We start from the raw sequence: 23,997 nt of genomic DNA on the forward strand, positions 1-23,997 counted from the left end.
AGCATGTGATTTTTGACTTCCAAAATAACTATAAATACAGGAAACTTACTATAAATACAGATAAGTTTTGTTTGGTTGAAATATTATAAAAGAAAAGAACAATGAATAGAGGCAAAAGAGGGTAAACTATGAAAATATTGTGCTAAATATTTGTACATTTCAGTATAAAAATTAGAATTGAGACTATTTGCAATTAGCAGAATTTGCTCTGCACTTACTGGGAATTGCAGTATTTCTAATGAACTTGACTTAAAATTCTAGAACAAAAAATTAAAATTATAAAAAATTCAGTTATATTAAACATAAAATGTAACTGAGAGAAAGCAGTAACTAATATACTGCCAAATATCTTCAGAAAAATTTAAGTAACATAATATTAGGGACATATAAAGCTAAGAAACTAAAGTATGTGAACATGCACCAAGAATATGTTTTTGTTCATATAAATTTTTTAAAATGTTACTTCACAGTTGGAGAGATATAGATCACATATATATAGTTTCTAAGTTTTATATTTTTATAATTTCAAAAGCAATTTTAATTTTTAAAACTGTTTTTGAATAGGCCACTTAGACTTATAAATTAATTTTTCTATGGATTAATATTTCAAAAATTTTATAATTTAAATTATTTCAGCACTCTGTTTATTCTCAAAGATATCCCACTTCAGTTGATATGATCACCTCATAATCACATATAATATTAACTGCTCTATACCTTTGACATAATGCCCCCATATCATCAGCTCATTATCTCTGTAAGGAGCATATAATCATCATTATTTTATAATGAGAATACTGAGAAGCAGGGAGATTATGACCTGAGATCACACATCTAAGTTAGTGGTTCAATCTATCTGATTTCAAAGCCCCTACTTTTAGACATTTGTTAAGAATAGAATTTACACACCATTTTACTAAAATCATCTTTCAAAGACCCACTGATAATATAATAATGAATTGATATTCAAAATTAAAATACTTCATTAAACAATTTCAATTTAAATGTATTATGATTCATAAAGTTCCAAAAACTTCCATGAATTTTTAATTGATCTAATAAATCTGTTTTTATATAAATATTTGAAACAGCTAAATTAAACAATACTGCTAGAACACTAAAGTAGACTATCAGTATAGAAAGTACTAGACACTCAGATTTTGAAGTCAATATTTTGGCAATAAAACAAGTCTTTAATCATAATAATTACATAAGAACTCTAAGATAAGCAACTCTTGACAAAATTAGAATTTTAAAAAATTGTAGCTGCAATGTTTTAAGAACCCCAAAATGTATACCTCCCCAAATTACATTTTGCTCTATTCTTTTCTAATCCATAGTTTTTATTTTGTTTAGCCATTGTGCTATTTTAATTAAAAGTTTAAATACTGTAGAAGAAATGTCAATTCTTGTCAGACAATATTCAAGTAATTAAGATAGTTTGATATTTTCCCTGAGGACATTAAAGCAATGTCGGAGGAGTTTAATACTATCCATGAAGAAATGTGTGTCTAATTAAAATGTCTGGAATCTATGGGTTTGGGTCTCAGACAAGAATGTTAAATAAGAATGGTAGGAACTCACAATATTTTTCAATTCAGTGTGCATAATGTGTTCCTAAACCTTCTTTAAAATGAGAATAGTAAGGTTAATTAACCAACAAAAGGTTGAACACAAGATGTAGTACAGTAGTAGGTGAAGTTGTATTTTATGTTATACATATTTCCCTCTTTTTAACTTATCAGCTTTTTTGTTTTTTTTAGGAAGTAGGAGTATAGAACTATCCTACATCTTAGCTCCACCACTGACTAGTTATACCCAAAGAGCATTTTACTCACCTTAGGTTCCTAACCTATATGAGTAGAATACCAACTCCATAGGGTTATTGTAAGGATTAATACTAAGCATTTGGCACCTACCCATCACTCAAGAAAGAATAGTTGTTATTTTCATTTTCCTACTTGGCACATTTTATTATGACACTTGCTTCATGGAATAATAGAACTATAGAGGTCACCCAGACCAATCTCTAGACCAGTGTAGAAATTTTTTCCACAGCACATTTAGAAGGAAATAAACATTTTCAGAGAAGTTGTCATGTGGAAGGAGAATGTTTATTCTGTTTTGCTTTAGCGGGCAAAACAAGGAAGAGTTAGCTAAAGTTTCACAGAGTATTATTCTTCCTCAACCAAACAAAAAATAATCTGACAACCAGAGCTGGCTGACAGTGAACTGGGTTGTTTGGGAAATAGTGAGTTTCCTATCACAGCAGGTGTTCAAGTAGAAGCTTTTTGGGATTAGGTCAGGTCTTAGAAGGGGATACAGGGCTCTATTCAAAAGTGATGTAAGATGACACACTCTTGTATCTATTTTGTTACAGGAGATGGGTTCTTGGTCTCATTGAGAGAAAGAATTCAAAAACAGATGCAGAGATGTTTGAAATTTAGTTTACTTGGAAAATAAAAGTGTAGAGAAAAGCAAAAGTGCACACCTAACAGTTGGGCTCAGGAGATGCAGAGGGAGTTGCACAGACGAAACAATAGGGAGCCTTTCCACGTAAAGGGAGATGAGTATTGATTAAGTGGGGATAGGTTTCGGAGGGACCAGGTGGGGTCTTCTTGAAGTTTGGGCTTGTTCCGCCCTCATGTTGGACAGGGGAGTTTTTTGGCTATATTTGGTTCTCATCAGAACTGTCATGGTGAAGGGAGGCATGTTTTTACTATGTTAATGAGTGAATAATGTATTTTTAGGGTGAAGTTTGAGTCAGCTTCTCCATATTCACTGAGTGACCTTTAATACTTTCTTCATAATAAATTCTATGTCCTATTATTAATGTTGTTGGGTTATGCTGGTGGAGTATTGAGAGATACTCTCAGCCTTAGGTGAACAGAATGGCAACACTCTATAACTGGAGCACATGTTTTGGTATCATACAGGCTTGGATTTTAATTATTTCTGCTGCTTCAGGTTGTTCTTTACCCATTCCTTCCTACCAAATTTTATGCCATTCTCCTCCTCCCTCACTATGCTTTAGTCACATAGCACTAAATAACCATTTTTCAGTTACTGGTGAAGATCTTAAAATACTCAGGAGCCTTGAGGTTCTGTCCCTGTGCAGTGTGCCACTCAAATAAGCATCGTCCAACAAATGAAAGTAGTAATTGAAAAATAAACTGTGGTTATTGAATTTACAAAAACACCAGAGGATTGATCCATTCATAATTAATGGCAAAACTTAGAAATAATGTTCTCCATTTCTTCATACACACATGACATATGTACCCACAAGCCCACAAAGAGATATTTGCCTGTATAAGGCCAAAATATAAAAAGTGCTCAGTAGAAGTTACATATATTTTAGCACCAAAACAGCCTTAGGAAAATGAGGTTGAAAGACTGAAATTTCCTATTTTAGACTCTCACCACTTTCCTATTGTGGGGCAAATGGAAGTTTCCACTCAGAATTTCTACCTGGCTTCCACAGTAGTGTGCAGATAAGGGTCTATTTACATACCAATGTATGTTAACCACGGCAGAGCCTCCGGTCCATCTGGGGCAAGGGGTGGAGAGAAAACTGCCATCTCTCCTCTCCTCTGTTCCCGGTTTCTGATTGGTCTGACGCCCTCAAGTCACGAGGAACCCACTCATGGAGTGCCTGCAGGCAGAGGGAGAAAACGTGCCCAGTGCCATAGCAGACTGATAGAGAGGAGGCTGGCTAGCAAACCCAAGGGAGCAGTGAGCAATAAAAACCCTTTCTCCCAACCTGCCTTTACCCTTGTCCTGCTTTGGTTTCATCTGATTCACAGGGAACTTGCCCCAGGCAGGGAACCCCCTTACCCCCAGAGCTGCACCTATCCCCCACTTTCAAACAAGGGATGTCATTATAATGCGGATCACATTTTAAAGTATCTCGAAAAGATTATTCAGCATATTTCATTCACTGAAAAAAAAATAGAGCAAAAAAATGTATTATTATAGTAAGGTGGATGGTAGATAATAGAAATAGAAATATATCCAGAGGAAAGACACAATGTTGTTTTTTAAATCAAATGCCAAAGAGCTTATTTTTAATCAAACTACAGGATTTGTAGTTTAGTTTGAGGGCTGAGCTACAGATATGATTTGTCTCCCATTTAGCAAAATGTTTGATTCATTAGCTCATGAAATGTTAATTATTCGTTAATATTAGTTTAAATATACGAGCTCCCCATGGGATGACAGTCATCTAAATTCTACAGCAAGCATTAAACTATGCCATGTGTATCTTGCAACAGTCCCACCACACTGCTCAGTGAAGGCATCTAAAGATTCCTTTTACTAATTACCAGTAGTTCTGAAGGACTTTCTCTGAGGTAGTAGGTACTTGGTTTATATGACAGGAACCTCATTTTTTAAATTATTATTAAATGCACACTCTCACATACTAAGTTGTTTATACATCCAGTCTAACTAACAGCCACTCAACCACTGCCTTGAAATGTGGCCACTGTGACAGTTAACACACTGGTTATGAGTCCAGGTTCCAATCTACTTCTGTCCCTCATGAGCAATGTGATCCTGAAGAAGTATTGGTCTACCTGTGACTCAGTGTCCTTGCCTCTCTCTCTATATAATAATAATATCAACTTCACAGGAGTATTGGAGGGGTTAAAAGACACAACAATGCCTGGAACACAGTGGTTATCCAGAAAGTATTACCTATTTTCTGATTGAGGAATTCTAGCATTGAGTAGACCACTTCTCCCACCAAAGTGCAGTAAACAATTGGATGTAGATTGGTTTAGCAAAGAGTCATCATTTGGGGGACAGACAGCCTCACTGAAACTTAATGCTCTGATTCTTTATCAAATGATGGGAAATTGTTTTTCTTTGTGGTATTTCTTCATTCCTTTCTGGGGAGTGTTTGGTTTCTTTTTCAGAAGACATGCTTACACAGAGTACCTACTATCCTCTTTCCTGCCACATGTTTCAGAAAACTCATCCTTGTCCTAACAGCTTCACTGAATTTTCTGATTACTTTAATCCATGGTAAATCCTCCCTCCTATGAACACTAGTGTTTGGCCCATTTAGACTGCATGTGTTTCTGAATTATGTCCTGACTGATGCCAGTGTTTGCATTAGTTTATTCTAAACTTACAGTACTTTAAGTGCACATGCCTTGTCTTTCCAACTGTACTGAGCTCCCTCAAAAGTGAGACTGAGTGGTAGTTATCTCCACCTCAACAATGCCAGACACAGAGCAGTACAGGAAATGCTTAGGAAGGCAGGAAGGGAAAAGGAAGGAGACAATCCAACTAGACAGCAGGAAGTAGATGCCTGCTTTTAACCTAGATTACTGAAGGTGCCAACTTTATCACAAATATAAATAAACAGGAATCAAAAAAAGAGAGGTAGAGAAAAGATACACTTCTGAGATCAAAGACTGGAAAAAAGATTTTCCTGTCCTGTGCAGATATTGGGCAGAGATTCAATTTTTTTTTAATTAGTCAATTAACAATATTCATTGCCTGATTTACACATAAGGCATGCCATGCATGTTTTTCTCTGAGGGTAGTATTTTTCATTTTATCCTTTTCTGCTTGGCTTTCCCCTCTCATTTTCTGCTCTCCTCTTTCCTACCATAGCCCCTTACCCATCAGTGTAAAGTGAAACTGTGTTAATATATATATATTTTTTGACCCATGCTTCTTCATTTGTTAATTCAACCTATATAAATGTATACATTCAATGATATATAACAAATTAAAATGATACCACATTATACATATTTTTCTGCATCTTGATTTTCTCTCTCAGCTAGTAATTCCTATAATTCCCTCTTTAACTGATAAATTCTCTGGTGAGGATAGAATTCACTCATTTTCTAATTAAGAGGCAGTCATTGGATTTCCATCTTTTCTTTTTGTCATTGCAAACAATAAATACTACAGTAAAGATTCCTATCTCCCTGATATCATATGCTAATGTTTTCCCTTTTATGGAAACTATTTCCATTAATGAGGTTGATGTGTCAAAAAAATTTTGACAGTTTGATTTTAATAGACACTGCCCAAATGCTTTTACAAATTCTTGCAATGCTTTATTTACCACCACTAAACTACGAGAGCACTCCTTACTCTATGGTTCCTGTCATCAATAGGTGTTATAACTGTTTTTGCTTTTTAATTGACTCCCTTTTACAAGTATTTGCTTTATTTTGCTTTTCTTGTGGTCATTCAATTCACCTATTTCTGAGAATACATAAGTCTGCCACTATAACTTTATTTCCAGTCAATATTTACATTTCTTAGTGATTTTTAGCTATTAAGTCTGTGAGATACAAATTATGGCTAAAATATTTTCTTAATAAACTGCAGTTTAATTATTACATTATGCAGTTCTTTATCCTGTTTAGTGACTTTAAACTTAAATTTCCAATAGTCTGATACTGATTTTCCAATCCTACATTTTTTTATATTTTCCTTTAATATTTGTTTCTCTTCATTGCTTACCCATTTTAAATGTGTCTCTTAAAAATAGCTTAGAGCTATCTTTTGCTTTATCACCTAAAATAATAAAAATAAAATCACTGATGTGGAAAAGGAAACACAATATTTATAATATTTATATCCACAGGTACATGATTCTAATGGAGAAATGTGTTACTATAGCTGTTTTACTCTCCAGGTCAGTTCATAAAGTCTGGTTTACTATGGTGAATATATGTAATGGGCAAACTGCAGAGGGGAGAAGATTGCAGAAAAAGATATTTGGGAACATGATGCAAGAACTGAACTCTTTCCTCCATCTCTCAAGATCAATGAGGCTTCTCCTCCTGCACCTCCCTTCTGCTCAACCCTACAGGCAGCTGCATTTTGCAAGATGGCCTTGAAAACTATGGCAGAGTGGCCAGAATTAACAAATAAAAATATGGGGCACTCAGTTAAATTTGAATTTCAGATAAATAAATACTGTTTTACTGTAAGTATGTCCCATGCAATATCTGGGAATACTTACACTTTAAAAAGTTCTTGTTTTAAATCTGAAATTCAGATTTAACTGGGTGTCCTGCATCTTATCAGGTAACCCCACTCTAAGGGAACTCATTACAGGTAACTAGTATAGGACTCTCTTAAGGTGGTTAGGCCAACACATGGAGACGTGAACCAGCAGAGAGCATATACTGGAAAGATCCGGGTGTTCTGATTTGTAGAGCACATCTCTTCAGGATGAGGAAACTGTACCATTTGACACAACCTTATTTTACTGGTCCCCTGAGCTCCAAAATGCCTAGAGGAATTGACCAACTGAACCAGGTCTTCCAAGACTCTGAGAGCTAAAAGAAACCAGAGAATTAGGTAGGTTTCCTCCAGATATTTCAGTTGCAAACTGGCAGCATGACTGCTTCTGAATCTGAGACCAGGCCTCAGGTGTTGAAGCAGCTAGTTGGAAATCTAACAATGGTGGACAGCAATCACACCCTCCATCTATTATGCTTGAGCCTTAATAAGCTAAAAACAAAGAACAAAGCATCTTTGAGGAAAACAGACGTTCCTATAGCCAAGATCCTCACCTGACCCTACACTACTTGATGTTATAACTGGCCTATTGCTAGTCTACCGCTTCCACATCCACAGGCAATAAGCTATTATTGAATAAAGAGCTCTGCCCACTGCTCTGGGCAGAAGCAGAGATGGAGGAGGATTACAGACCTGCACACAGCTGGATGCAGACATGATTCTAGTGCTTCACCTATTGCTGGGAGAATAAAGCTGGATATAAACCCCTTCTACCCCACGAATGTTCCATTGTCATTTCAGTCTCATTGAATCCATACAGAACTTGCCTGGGGCTAAAATCCACAGGTAAGACAGCATCCCTCCCATCATCTGAGAATGTCAGTCAGAACACATGTAAGGAGCAACTGAAAATCCAAATCTAAAATACTATTAACAGAACACAAGAAAATTGAAGTTCAGCACACTAACATGATTTGCCGTAATTGTTCATGAACTGAAATTGGAGATGACACTGTTGAAACATGCATTGATGGAATAGAAAAAAATTATCTCAAAGTGGAGGCAAAGGATAGAAATAAAGGAATAAAGAAAAATAAAGAAAATTTAATATTGAATAATGAGAGCTCCCAAGAATAAAAAAATGGAGGAAAGGCATTAATTTTATCAGAGCAAATGACAATATCTCTAAATTAAAGAAAGCACTAAGCCCACAGATTTAAGGAGTTCACTGAATTTCACAATTGTGAAAAAAAGGACACTTACCTAGATATCATGTTGCATGCACAGGAGAAAGTGACAACACTGACATCTGATATCTCCTTTGAAGTACTGGAGGGTAGAAGAGTGGATTGGCATTTAGTATCTCTAGGCTGGGAGAAAAGGACTAAAGCTCACAGTAGCTTGGATGTAGATCTCCAACTGCATTTGGGTCTTTGCCTGCATATGTTTACAGGTCCACACACCAGGTCTTTGGTTGTAGGATTCCAGAATATATGCCACCTGAAAATATGCCTCTTTGGCATAAAGATATTTTGAGCTGATTATTTTGAAAACCAGCAGACACAGGAAAAGCTGGGAAGACAAAAGGTAACTTTCCCTTTCATGAGGTCAATTTACATTTTGTAAAGGAAATCTCCTTTTGTGTAAGTGTGTGTCTGTGTCTCTCTCTGTACCAGGAAGAGAAGAATGATCCTCAATCACCAGAGTCATCAATGGAGAACGTGCTGCTCAAATATGCATAACAAACCTTACCCTTGATGGGTATACTTTTCTTGGTTACCTTCCCATAACCTGTCTCCTCTGTCCAGAAGTCCAAAATCACTTTTCCTTTAGCTTACAATGGCATATGTAAGCCTAAGTTCTAAACATCCCTTTGAGTTATTCATGCCTGAATTTGTCCCATGTACATATGAGATATACATGTTAATATATTTCTGGTTATTTTTCTCTTGTCTATCTGTCTTTTGTTACAGAAACCCAGTCAAGAACCTAGAAAGATAAGAGAAAAAAGATTATTCTTCTAGAAACTCAAAATGGAAATTCTGCCTCTGACTGCTCCAGTGCCCCTGATGAGACGTCTGTTTCTCCCAGGATCCTTTGTCTGGACCATTCACTGAACTTCTGACTCAAATGAGAGACTGACCTGTGCCTGCATTGAATCTACTTGGTATGTGACTTCTGCTTAAAATTTAAAAACAGTTTATCCTGTGATACCACCCATCCCAACCATCCTTGGGCATATTCCATATTGTACTGTCATCTTGAGGCTGCCCTACTCAGTCTCTTCAATCTGAATGTGCCACTACTCAGCTATTTTCTGTTTTCTAGAAATGAACTGTTCACAGAATATTCTCTCCCTTTGGCTTTTATTTGAAGATTCTATTTTATAAGAAGCTCTAAATGCTGCTGATTTTCTAAAACCTCTGATGTGGGACATGATCAAAATCCTCTTTACTCACCGGTGGGCTTCCAGTCCATTACACCTCTATGTCCACCTCTGCCATTCTCAGTCCTCTGCCCCTCAGCCATCCGGCTACACTACCCATCCCTCCCATGGTCCCTTGCACTTTCTGATCTCCTGGTTATTCCCTTAAAATTAATTGAAGACCTTAGCATCTGGCTCAGATTCCTTTCTAACTTCTAAATATATAAAACTAAATGGTCACTTTTATTAAAACATCTTATTCTACATCTGTAATATTTTTCATATTTTTCAAGAGATGTGAAACTATTTTTAGTTGACTAGCATCCCATAAGAACAATAGGCAGAGCAAATAGACCACACAGAATCAATACATTAAGCATTATTGGGAGACAGGGAAATGCAATTTTATGATTACCTGTAAGTAGAAAAAAAAAACTAAAAATATTCTAACAGCTTTCCCACCACCAACTCGGTGCTGCAAGCCTGTGGGTGCAGAGCAGAGGATGCAAGACTAACAATTCTCCATGAGTAAGGCTAGAGGAGAGCAAAGAACTGAAGTGAAGCATAGACAAAATCACACTTAGAAAGAAAATTTTCGACAGTAAGTTACAAAATACAGAATATAGGTCAGAACTTGGTAGTTCCAAGGATCTTGCAGAAATGGAAGGGAAACGTGATAATCTACTCAAGGATGAGATCCATCCAACCAAAGATGACTGGGAAAATGTTGACAAAACAACTAACAGTATTTCATGAACATTTCATATTTTCATTAATATATCTCATTTCATTCATGAGTGTTTCATATCTTCTAGCTAACAATAAAGCGAGGATGAAGTTCTGGGTAAAATGGATATGTATGTACCTATGTGTATGTGTGTTTATTTGCAGGTATGTGTATGTGTATTTAGACATCCTAGTTCTTTATGCCAAAGGGTACATGAAGCAATGACACCCCAGTAGAAATGAGTGCACGTCATTCTCAGATCATGGTCTCTACTGTCATTTTCCATTAAAAGGAAACAGGGTTCTTCAGAAAGGCTGTTTCCAGGGCTCAAAGGGACTAAATATAAGATTAGTGTAACCTTGAAACCTCTTGTATGACAGAGAGTAAAGAAATAAGCAAATCATTTATGTAAATATATATAAAATATATAAGTAAATATAATACAAACATATACATACTATATATGTATAATTATATATATATATATATAGGGAGAGAAAAAGAAAGAGCACATTATAAAACAAATGGTAAAATAACAATGGATAAATCTGGATTCAGAGTTATATAGGTATTATTTGTGCTAGTCTTATTCATGCAACTCTTCTGTAAATTTGAAGTAATTTCCAAGTATAAGTTCCAAATTTAAAAAGAAATATGCCTCTTAAAGTTTACAAGCAATTTCAACTTCCTATTGGTAGGAGGAAGTAATATTTTTTTTAATCCTGAATAAGAGATGCATGCTTCTGTTTGACCTCTGATATCTACATTTCAAAATATTTGTAGGTCAACTGTAAAGAAGATGGAGTAAAATAACACCAGATTGTATGGTATTTGAAGACTTGATTGATTATAGGAATTTGTGAATGATTGTAAGGAATACAAATAATTAAACTTTTTGATTCAAGTTTCTTAATTGATATCTCCTGCTATCTACTTTGTTCAGTGACAACAGCAATAGCCCTGAGTCCATGAAAAAGATGACAGGGAGGCAGTCAGAAAATGTTATTAACTTCCCTGACAGTAGAACTCATATTTGGAAAACAAACAAACATGTTTTGTTCAGTATCTTAATCTGAGAGATGTTTAAGAAATGTCCTTGTAGTTCTGAAATCCTTTATTAAAGAAACAGTTCAGATAAATCATGACTCAATTTGTTCATATTTGAGTGTTATTTCTGTCAACTTTCCTTTTAATGGTGAAACAGTATGTTCTTACAAAATACTCAAACTTTCAAAGATTATTGATGAAGCATTTTGAAACCACGCAGCACATGTAGTCTCAATGTGGCTATTTCAGAGTTTTGTATATACAAAAAGTTACTCATTCTCAGATCTGTATGCCAAAGTGTTTCTTACTCTTAGAGCTGCCAAGTACGCTCTATCATATTAAAATGACTAGAATGTAATAGCTGAATGAGAGTTTTCCCTTGGCAGCAATTTTACTTTATGATTAATCAACTTTTGTATATTCTAGTGATTATAATTGGGATGGACAGGAACAGTATTATGTATACACATGAATCAAATCTAAGGACTCCTTTTATAATTCTCCTGAGTTGTTCTTTACAACTGCTTTGATGTTATTTAGTGCTTCCTCTTATCTGATGTGTTTGAACTTCAAGATAACATTGACCTACGTGGTTCAGTACATCTAATAATAAATCACTTTGGAGACACCATCATTCTAAAGAATCTTGAAGCAATGAAAGATTTTGGCAGGGTAGGATTCTTTAGGGTACTTTTTCTTTCCATTAAGAGACATTGCATTGTTTATTCCGAACAATTTAAAAGACAAATCTTGAAGAGCAATGAGCTTCCCTGTCCAACCTCCTCTTGTAACTGTCTCCCTGTTCCCAGAGTTTGAACTGGTCATTGCTAAGGATCCAGTTGCTAGTTCAGGTGCCTAATAATTAAACAACTGCTTGTAATTTCTAAACAATTAGGGGAGAAAAGAAATAACTTTTCTTGAAACTTGATGCAAATACTAGGTACTAGAGCATAATATGTTCCTGGTGATTTACAGAGCATTCTCAGCTGTTTAAACTGCTGATCATCTTCAAAGAAGAAAAAAAACAAAGAATTTGCCAGATGTCATTTTAAAAAGTGACATTTGATAGAAGTGCATGTTTTGAGGTTAAGATGTGCTCACTGATGATCAATAATAAAGTTTGTCTTCTGGACACGATTTTAAAAAATGCTTTAAACCAGCTTGTGGAATCATAGACAGAAGCATGGCACAGCTAACCTCATACCTTGCTTTTAAACATATGCATTCTAACCCACTTTAAGGAGATAATTTTTCTATCCCATTTCTCAAAGTGGGTTTACTGGAACAAAAAGTGCAATATAAACTTCAGCAGTAAGTAAATATTACATCACTGTAAAGGTGGCCAATACAGTACACTTGGAGTCCCAATTTGCATAACCCTTCTGAATATTAAAGACTTGAAGAATCACTGACATTAATGAGAATCCTGTTTTAACTTTGGTTAAGAACAAAGATATGTGCTTATGTAAAGGCATCTTTGGTACAAGTTCTACACCACATGACTCCCTCGGCTCTTCCACACTATATTCAGTTAAATGAATAAACTATAAATAGAGAGGCTCAGGCTGATCTCAAAGTCATCAATGAAAGTCTATTCCAGTGTGGACTCACTGAGAACCCAATCCTTCCTTACAGCGGGTTCCCTCACAACAAAGAAGCACACGCTCGTGTTTTGATTTCCCTAAGTCTTATAGGGATTGTCCCAGTCTTATAGATATCCTACTTCTGCCTTTGTTAGTTGGGGTAAAGAGAAAGGAAGTCACAGACCTTCAATAATAGGGCCCGAAATTGACCGGCTCCTGTGCTCTGACACCCATTACCACATTTGGGCCTGGGTCTAAAAGTCTCCCAGCAGTAGCTTCTAGCCAATGACTGATCACAGCAGGGATACTAAGGCAGGTCCTTTGACAGGAGGACTCTGATAACTTTGCTGAAACTACATTAGACCACACAGCTGGCTAAGGCACATCTGCTCACCATGCCTTCCTGCTCTTCGTCATTGGGTCAGATTTGCATTGTGGTCTCAAGGCTCTCCCAACCTTCGCTGGTCTTTTCCCCATCTTCTCCCAAACTTTCCCCCTAATATAATCCTTGCATATCCAGTCCCATCTTGGCATTTGCTTTCCAGAGGACTTGGAACCAACACAAGTGGTACCAGGAGTATTTCCAGAAAACAGGCAGTAAAATGAGAATTTAGGACCGGCTCACCAACCAAGCAGCAGCTGAAGAGGACCACATCCTTGGTGAATAAACCCCTGACACAGAATGGCAGCTCATGTGCTGAAGATTTCACTGAAGGTGATCTAGGAAAATGTACTGGTGGAGGGGAATTCTGTGCCAGGTGCAATGATGCAGGCACTTAAAAGTTATGGGAACCTACAAAGAGTGCCAAGTTGGCTAATTATTTCAATGTTGCATTAATGCCATGTAGAAAGATAATGAGAACCTGACAATCTATTAGCAAGCTCCTAATGGCTATGCATGAGAATCAGCAAGCCTCCAGAATGGTTTATAAAGAGGCTCTTCTCTCCTGTAGTGGAAGGGCACATGTAGTTGAGCAGCAAATTAAATATCTAACGGTTTGTGTTGCAGAGATCCAAAAACATTTCAATGCTCAGTCTAGGCAGGTCAATATGTGAAGATCAAGGACCTTGTGGGAGAGATCTAGAGTCCCAAAACTCTAGATGGGATGGGGTCATCTAGACGGAAACCTTTGCAAATGTTTGCTTTGTGATACAACTTGGACTTCCTGGGCTTGTGGAGTTGGCTCAAGTTTTCTCAGTAGAAGCTAGCAATTCTACCATCCTGAAAAATGCTTTCCCCACAAGGCAACAGGTAGCTCCCCATCTCCACTCTAGCCTGCCAGGCCAACAATTAGGGCTAAATTTCATGCAAAGCTCTGTTGGAACCTCCTGGGCTGCATGTTAAAATATGCCAAAAAAGGAAAAAAAAAAACTAGTTGAATGTATTAGCAGGAGCCAGAGGAGTGCTCCTGGGATCGGACTTTGTGCATGATTAAGAGACTGGAATGTAAGAATTGATAGTAGAAATTCACTGAATGGAGGGCCCTTTTCAAGATGTTGGACCCAGAAGAGTGGGGAAATCTTGATGCTAGAGTGGTTCTTAGAAGCCTAGGAAAAAACATAGATATTCACAGTGAAACAGAAATTCCTCACCTGCTCTGGCAGAAGCAGAGGGAATACAGAGTCTGAGGAACACAGTCATGCTGCAGTGGATATGCTAAGACAGACCAGACAACCCACAAATGAAATTTTTTAAGGACCCAAGGGACACTGCATTCACCAAGGGCACTAGGAATACATAGGTGAGAGGGAACTACTATCAATAAGAAGTTTGTCCTCTGGAGTCTTGGGTCCCAAGGCCTAACACGGCAGGTCACAGAGCTGGGCTCATTAACATTCACAAGGATCACGGGGTGGTGGGGGAGTCCCAAAATAATTGAGGCCAGGTGGTAGGGCTGAAGTCCTGGAATTCATGAGGCCATAATTACCATAAGAGCCAGCAAGGTCAGAGGTGTAGCCAAGGAGGCTAACCGGCAAAGGGTGTGGAGCTAATAGCAAAATAAGCACCTAACAAAGTGCTTAAGGCATGTGAAGGTTATCACCCAGTAAAAAGTCAGGATTCCTTGTTCAATTCCCAGGTATGGACCAACACTGAAGAGGTGTTCAGGTCCCTAGAAGACAGAACTGGGTAACACCATGACAATTCCCCAGTCTCCCACAAAGTTACCTACTTATTAGGGGCTATACACTGGTAAAAGGTGCAATAACCAAACATTTTGAAGACTAATGGACACAGGGTCTGAATTTACCTTGAACCTGAGACCCAAAGAGCTGTCATGGCTCACTGTTAGAATAGGGGCTCAGTGGGGGCAGCAGGAGTGGTGGCTAAAGTCCAGTCCTGTTCCAGGTATGAATTTGGGAATTTAGGGAATGACTAATATGTAGGCCTGTGAAAGAAGAAGTGGCCCAAGGCGAGAAGAGAGAGATTCCTGGGCGGTGGCCAATGGCCTAACCACATGCTTAAGTCAGAGGAGGAAAAGGGCTAAACGCTCATAGATGAAAAGGTGTGGTGTAGAGACATGTGAATTGACACACATGTAAGTATACGAGTGAGCATCAAGTGTAAAGATTTTTATACCGCATGTTAATGTCCATCAAAATATAGGCACTGAACAACCAACTGAGAATGGCTAGGATACAAAAGCAGGTCCCATGCTGGACACCTAGGAGACTTGGGACCTCTGGCGTCTGACTCTGGCTTGAGGACAATTTAACAACGTGGCCAAATATTCCTTAGACTTTGGGCAAGCTTCCACCCTCTCCTTCAGTCAGGGAGAAGGAGACTGCAGGTCACTCAGGGTCAGACTTGCCCTGCGGACTGACGGCTCCTGCAGCCTGCCTCAGGCTCCCTTCACGATTTCTCCAGCAGGCGCTTCACCTACCTAACAACATGTTTGCAGGTTTATTCTTATCTTGGCTTCAGCTCTCGGAGGTTCCAGCCTAACACACTTACCTTTTTCTTTCATGCTTCTAGCCTCAAGAACAAAATCTCTTTAATCTCTCCTCCTATTAAATGATTTTCTTTTATTACGCATGTTGATTTTCTCTGGTTCCTCTGCAATTTTAACAAACCAACCCCTGTCTGCCAGTTAGGCTCACTCCAAGCTTCCTGGGAAAAGCAAAGAACTTGAGTGACAAGTCCACACCACAGCTAGACACCATTTAAACTTGTCTTGGAAAGAAATGCCATGAAACCTTAATAAGGTTTCTATTAATTTGTGAGATCCTCAAATATTTTTGTTTTGTTCTTATTGTTGTTGTTCTTCTTCAAATTTTTAATATGCCAGTTCCTTGGGCATCTCTAAGTTTGCCTTCTCAGTGAAAACAATTGTACCAGAAACATTAGATCAGAACTCTTGAGCAGCACATTTATGTTGTTCTTTAAAAACATATAAGCAAGATGGCAAAAAAAAAAAAAATCTCAAGAAAAATAATTTGTTTTCATAGTTCTGGCTCCCCATTTCCCTTCTACTCCCTTCACTACCAATCTTTCTCATTGCTTTTTTTTTCTTTTTTAAATATAATGCTTGTTGAGGTTAAAAACAGGATGCAGTGTAACATAGGGAAAGTTTCTAAAGAAAAGCTGAATTAAAGTTACTATATTTAATTCCAGTTTTTAAGGAGGTCTGTTATCTTTGAACTTTCTAATGATTCTTAGTGAAAAAGACCTCAAGTAAGCAGAATTATCAGTGCAAAGGAAAAAATTCCACTGAGCTGCTAAAACCACTGTAGTCGCCTGTCCTCTTCAAAGTCAGCTACTACAAGGGAGTGAGTGATCCATGGTGCCCGGGTAGAACACGCACATTGCCGAGGAAGAACCCTTGACGGAGAAGCCTTTGAAATGTTTTACACTGAGAAAGATGACAGAGGAAACTCCTCAGTTCCCCAGGGTTCTCTGTAAAATGTACTGGACTGACTCGCTTTGTGCTAGCTGTGTGCTTGTTTTCATTAATCATGACACTTAATCATGGATAATAGATGTGAACTAGGAATCTGAAAGGGCATTCAGGAATTTATTAAAAGGAAACTATTTCCTTAGAAGCTAAATTCCCTACAATGTTTTGACTATAAGAGGAAAAAAGTTCAGGAGGACAAAAAATGTGTTATGACACGAATAATGAAGCTCAGGTCAAACACAACTATCTTAGAGATAGTAGTCATATATACTTATGAAAGAATACTACTTACAGCAACCTTCTATTATTTGGAATTTTATTTTAGAGGCATGTTTAACCTATGATCCAGCCAAGTTTACCTAATAATAACTTTTATTATAAGCTGCTTATAATATAGGTTTGGTCCCATTTTACTATTATGTTTTAAGGATGCTAAAACAATGTATTATTGAAATTGGGTTAAATCCTTTTTGCAGTACATATTTAGATGTGATAAGAGCGGTCTAGTACAGAAGACAGATATAAAATTTCCTCACTTTTCTGGGAAGCTTTCATTTCAACAGTAACTGGATTGTTTATCTCAGATTACAATATATCGGTACAGTGGGTCAACTACTATTTCACTAATTGGGGAAGAAAAAAATGTCCCTGTTTTGTTTAATCATGTTACAGCATACTCAATTTCTGGGTTGGCTGCCATTTTGCTGATGCCATGAATAAATGGTTTTCATTACTGTGTACTTCTAACTTGTGAAAATTATTGCCCATTATATCTAGAAGGAAAAGTGAATTTCTTGAAGGATTATGACTACAGCATTTTTCTTTTCCATGTCAGACACATTGTACTCCCATGAAAATCCTACCAGCTGAAGATTGATCCAAAAAGAAAAGAAGGATAATTTAATAAAAATCTACAAGTGAATATTGTCTGCAGTATGCCAGGCACTGTGCTAGAATTCCAGCCTTAATAAATAATGACATAATAAGTAACAAACCTATAAAGAGGTTTCAAACATAAGCCTGGGAAAGTAGGATACATTTCAATTTATTTTACTCCCTGGAGTCCAAAATTCTTTGTAGGAACTGTATAAATATTTTAAATGACCATCATGTAGATGTAATTAAAGAACTCGAGACAGAGAATATGAAAATTCCCCTTTTATTTTGTGAGGTGTTTTCTATTTCTCTGGATTACTGAAAGAGTTTAGAAAAGAAAGCTTTATGTTTATTCTGGGATTGTTAGTGGTTGGAAAGGATTATTTGTTAATGAAAGGTGGGGTTATTTGGTATTCAACCTGAAGTAGAGCATAGAAATTCTGCCGAAAGACTACCTTGACCTGTAGCTCTTTCCCAAAATGAACTTCTTGCTTCTCAGGATAGACCTCAGTTCACCCCTGCCTATTCCAGTCTTGCTGAAACTCTTCCTCCAGGGCCAACCTTGGGAAGCCACACCAGCTGGTAGCCACTGCCACCAACAGCGCTCCCTGTGCCCCCTTTCTCCCATGCCCCAACCTCCTGCAGATGGCTATCATTAATCTTTACTAACCAGAACAGACTCAGTGACCTTGATTCATCTTTCCCAAGTCTGGAGTGACATGAATTGAATTTGCCAGAGGTTAACTTGGTATGTGAGGTAAAAAAAGGGATGTTTTAACAAAATGTAGTTACAAATTGAAATGGTTTTGATGCTTTCATAGCCATAGCTAGTAAGTCTGGTTTTGTCACTTTCTGTTTTTCTAGCAAGAATTATTATGTTATTTATAATTCCACTAATTGGCTTTCACAAAGAAAATCTGCATCACTTTTGAAAGAAAATGAGGTAACAAGTACATAGAGTATCTGTGAAAGTAAGTGACAAATGATTTCACCATTTTTTAATTACAATATAACCTGCTGAGTAATTCTCACCTTTTTAAGAAGTTAAAAAAAAGGTCCAAAAGGCCAAAATTCATGGCAACACCTTTAAGAATTGAATTGTATCTAGTGCTAATTTTTTAATGTAGCATATAACTGGTACTAATGTTGAGAAAAATAACTGTTTATTCCCAAATAATTTAAGTCTCAGTGATTTCATTCCCTTGATGGCAGGGAAGGGTGCCCCATCACCTGTTAATCTGAACCCATGCGACCACCAGTCTTATCCTCAGCCAAAACCAATTCTGATCCCATTTTCCTAACTCTTCTTTACCCTACACTACTATTGTGTATGGGTCTTTCCACTGAAGGGAAAACTTCTTGAGACATAAACTATAGCTTATTCCTTTTGCAGATGTTCTATAAGTAGTGGTTAAATTTACCTAAATGGTGATATTTTCTCTTTGAAAGAGTTGAAATCTATCAGCAATGTAGTTTCACCTGCCAAGATTGCTCCAAATGTGTCTCTGATAGATGTGTTCTATTCCTTAGCTTCCTACAAAAGACTCCTATTACGACATTTTCTTAAAACGTGCATGTGCCAACACACATACATATGCACACACAATGCTATGCATATGCATGTTAAAACACAATTCAAAAACCATGTAGGACTTTGGAGTATTCACTCAGATACCTACATATGTAACAGAATGTTGAGTGACATGTTCTGAGAATTGGCTGGTAAGATTCAAAGGGCAAAGAAGCTCCAAGCACCTTCTATTCTAAAGGGAGCTGTATACATTCAGGGCCAGACACCCTCCTCTGGGACTTCCTAAATGTTAGCAGAACCCCCTGTGTTAGACCCAACCACCTACTACTCCTTTCCCACCTCTTGTCTTGTCTCTATAAAGACCACTGGCAAGAGTGGGAGAGAGAGTAATAACAATCCTGTGTCCAATGCGTAGAGGCTTTCTTTCCTTCTTCCTGAGGAATAATTCCCTAAGTGAAGCGGCTCGCAGAGAACCACCTGAGAGATTGGTTGCAGCTCTGAGGGGGAGCGACAAAGACAGTGTGGGTACTCCTGGGCTTGGGAAGCAGTGGAGCTGTTTGCATTCACCTCAAATGTCATGGTGTTACGGACTGAATGACATGTCTCCCCAAGATGTATATGTTGAAGCCCTCACCATTAACATGATGAGCATTTGGAGTGGGGAGTGGGGGTGCATTTGGGTGATAATTAGGTTTAGATAAGGTCATGAAGGTAGGGGCCCCTAATACTGGATTACTGGCCTTATAAGAGAAAAAGACCAGTGCTCACTCTACCATTTAAGAACACAGCAAGAGGGTGGATGTCTGCCAGCAAGGAAGAGCTCCCACCAAGGAAGTGAACTGGCTGGCACCTTGATCTTGGACTTCCCAGCCTCTGACATGGTGAGAAATAATTCCTGTTGCTTAAGCCTCCCAGTTGGTAGTATTTCGTTGTGTGGCCTGAATTGACTAAGCCACAGGGCAAGGGCACTTTCATATCAAGGGCCATGTGGACTTAAGGCACTTAGCAAGACTTGATCCAACTAGCTATAAACTCTCCCAAGAGACTCATCTGCCAAGCAAGGAGATCTTGAAGGAAAGAGACCGTGTGGTATATTGATCAAGGTTAGAGTTTAGATTGGGAATTGTGATTCAAGAGATACTACATGTGTAAGGAAAGCAGAGGCATCCATCTTTGGGCCAAATGAAGCTGAAGCTGAGAAAGAGATAGGCAGACATGCACAGATAAACAAACTGGAGAGACACTGTGGCCCCAGGGAAAGCAAAGTGGAAAAGTGGTGGCCTTGGCTCTTGACACTGTACACCCTGCATTTTTTTTCAACAAAAGTCAACCAGGCCCCTAAGATTGAATGAGCATTTAGATACCTGCTACACAGAAGCTATCAAAGAATGGCCAGTGTCAGCCAGAGGAAAAGGAAGAAACAACAAAGAGGTCTTTACTGTAGCAAGTTAAGAACAAAGCCCTCTCCCTCTTCAGACTCCACTTAAAAAGAGCTAGTGACCCAGGAGAAATAATACACCTAGCCACACCACCACTTGTTCTTACACTTTTTATTCTCAGACCCCCAAATACACTCTTAAAATTCTTGAGGCTCACAAGAGCTTTTTGTTTTTATGAATTTTACCTATTGTTATTTGCTGTATTTAGAATTAAAACTGAAAAACTAAAAAATATTTTTAATTCATTTTAAAAACATAATACTAAAGCCACTATCTGTTAAATATATTTTTTATAAAAAATATATTTCCAAAACATAAACAGAATTTAGGGAAAACAGTTCCATTGCTTTTTACTTTGCAAATCTCATTAATACACAGCTTAATAGAAGATAGCTGGAATCTCACATCTATTTCTTCATTTAATCTGTTGCAATCTATTGGTTTGATTGAAGTATATGAAGAAAATGGGACTTCATAAAGAAATGTTATACAAAACAGGAGTAAGTTAATATCCTTTTCAGATAATTGTGGATATTCTTCTTTAATATTATGCTGAAACTCCACAGGAGGCAGTAGTTTCTTAGAGGTTAGTTGCCATAGACTCTGAAACCATGTCAATAAATGTTTTTCTACTCTGTTATATTAAAAATCCACTAGTTTAACTGGCATTTTATGCATCTTTTATCCTTGCATCGTTATGTTACATCATGTATTAGTCATTCACCGAGTTATAAAGTACATCCAAAGTTTACTCATTTCATTATAATTGTGTTGGGGGCTCAATTCACCAAAAGGAGTCACACAGGGATGTGCTTAATTCTATTAGCAACAATGTGTGACAACACATGTTGTATCTGAGCATGGGTGTCCAGAGCTTTTAGTAGGGGTCAGTCATATAGACCTACCGATCTCATGGGCAACTTTAGCTGCTCAATCATCAGCTTCCCAGAGGTCAAACTGATACAGCATGATCTAGAAAGTCAGGCATACAAACACTCTTAACAGGCAAGACATTACAAGGCTCAGGTGTTATCTGTCATGATGTAGTCAAGGGCCAATCCTTCCTTTGGAATGTGCAGAATTTGAACCCAAGCCTGCTAAGTTAACTCCTTATTGCATAACAATATAGTAAAAAGAAATTTGTTAATATCACCACTTATCTCATCACAAAAGTCTTCAAGCATTAGGAAGTTGTTAGGATCTTAATGATAGATACAAGTTTTCCATAATTTCAATTTTTTCCTTAAGAGCTCAAATTTTATCATTGTCAACAAGTACTGTTAATTTTTTCCCTGAACTGACCAGCTCAGTTTCTTCTATATATAATTACCAGTATAGTTTGGTGTCACTGTCTCTACTCACTCTAAGGCACCAGCAGTTTTACCTGCCATTAATTTTGTATAATTAGTGCTATGTTAACACAGTATAAAAAGAAAAAATAAATAAAGTATTAATATAAAGTGGTTTTGACCTCATGGACCTTCTGTAATTGTCTCAGTTTCTGCATATCACATAGTGAGAACTACTTCAGTCACTTTTTTTCCTCCCTGATAAGATGTGTTACGTCTATAGTAACTCCTATAGTTGAAGGTGTACTTTCAATCCAACTTTAAATCCATAGAAGAATAATGTTTACTTTTGATTCCACCAGATAAATTTAGGTGTTTCAAAGGATTGGATTGGCATGAAAGGTCCTTCAAAGTCAGAGCCATAAAATATAAAACAGTGAAAAAAAATCTGTTGAGGCAAAAGATGTTTTATGCACATTGCACATGTGGTGATATAAGAAACCAAAGGAAAATGTGAGCACTATAATAAATATGAAAAAAGGACCATTATTTCAGCATTATCAAATGTTATATATTCTGAAATTGATTTAGTACAATATGGTAATAGTATATATACTATGATATAGTGTATATGTTAAGTCACAAATGAGAATTCCAAAACTATGACCAAAATTTGGTTTCCACTCTTCTTTTTCCATACTTGTTAAACTTTCTGATTTCTAGGAGTTAAAAATGTTTCTAACATTTGTCTTACTTTTCTTTCCCTTTCTCTAAAGTGAGACATAATTTTCATAGGAGCCATTTTCCTATCACACTTAACTCTCCTCTCACAGGAAATGGAATTGTGTAAAGTTGTTTGCACAAAGCTGTTGTTTTCATGAGGTGTAGAAAATCTAACCATTTTCACATGTTGTAGAAAACCTTGAATAAACCACTCACTCCCACTGTATCTATATTGTCAGTAAGTCCAAAATATATAGGGTCATTAATCAAAAGTTAAGGAAAAGATTAGTCTCTTTAGATTTTCTTCTACTATTCTTTAAGCTTCTATAATTGAAATCTAGAAGATATTTCTTCAAAAGTGGTGTTTACTTACATTATTTAAATTCACACTTTTTAAATACCCTATTCTCATCACAAACATTTCTGATTACGAAGGGTTCAAATATTTGTAGCAACTACTTTTCTACTTGAGCATGATCTTTGTTAAAGTGGGAAAAATGCTGCCTATCTTCATGATCATGAATTGTAAATATTATATGTCACAATTAATCTATTACATAAATGGTAAGTAAGTTACATATAACAATTACATCTCTGGTCTTCTTTGTAGAAGACTGATATAAAGTGACAGAAGAAGAGTTCCTTGTTAGCTTAGAAATGTCCCACACTTAGAATATTAAAAGGAAATCTTAACATTCTTTTCATCTTACAGGCTAAGAATTGAAAGTGATGTTTCTTGCAATGTATATCATGCCTAGAGTATAGGGATGTAGCCCAAGAACTTTGAAATTAGTAGGATAAAATAACAAGTACATAAATAACTAAAGGAAAATAGAATATGTTTTAAGAGGGGACCAAAAAGAGTTTAAAAGTCATAACATTCATATATAGGTCATCAGGAAAGATTCCTCAATGAAAGGAGCATCTGAGTAGGCCCTTTAAGCAGGCAAAAAAACTGGGGTAAGCAGATGTGTTTAAAAGGCAAAACAAATGAGAAGAATGGCTTAACACTGGAAGCAGAAGCAGAAAAGTACTTTTAGGGAGAAATGAATGGTGAAATTTGTAGGGAGTATGGAATGAACACATGCACAAGAGGGTGGGAGAGAGAAAACAAAAAAGGGAGGGAGAGAAAAAAAATTATCCACACCCCTGGCCTGGATAATTAGAAAATATTAATGTGTTTTACACAAACGAAACATGCAAACACAAAAACAGAGAAGCATACAAACAAGCAAAACAAAGGAATTTAGACTGAAAGTTGTCTTGGTCAGGAAGAAAATGAGTTCAGATTTTAATTCACATTTTTATCTCAACAGTATGCCTGTCTAGTTAAGCTCTGTCTTCAGATTCAAATAGTTGATTATGTGAACTGCATATTAAAAAATAATTTTATTGCTGACTGGATGAGTACAGGCTTTGGAATTAAAAACAGACTGAGACCTGAGTCTGCTTCTCTTTGCAT

Source organism: Manis pentadactyla, chromosome 2, assembly GCF_030020395.1.
Source record: "Manis pentadactyla isolate mManPen7 chromosome 2, mManPen7.hap1, whole genome shotgun sequence".
NCBI classification, from domain to species: domain Eukaryota; kingdom Metazoa; phylum Chordata; class Mammalia; order Pholidota; family Manidae; genus Manis; species Manis pentadactyla.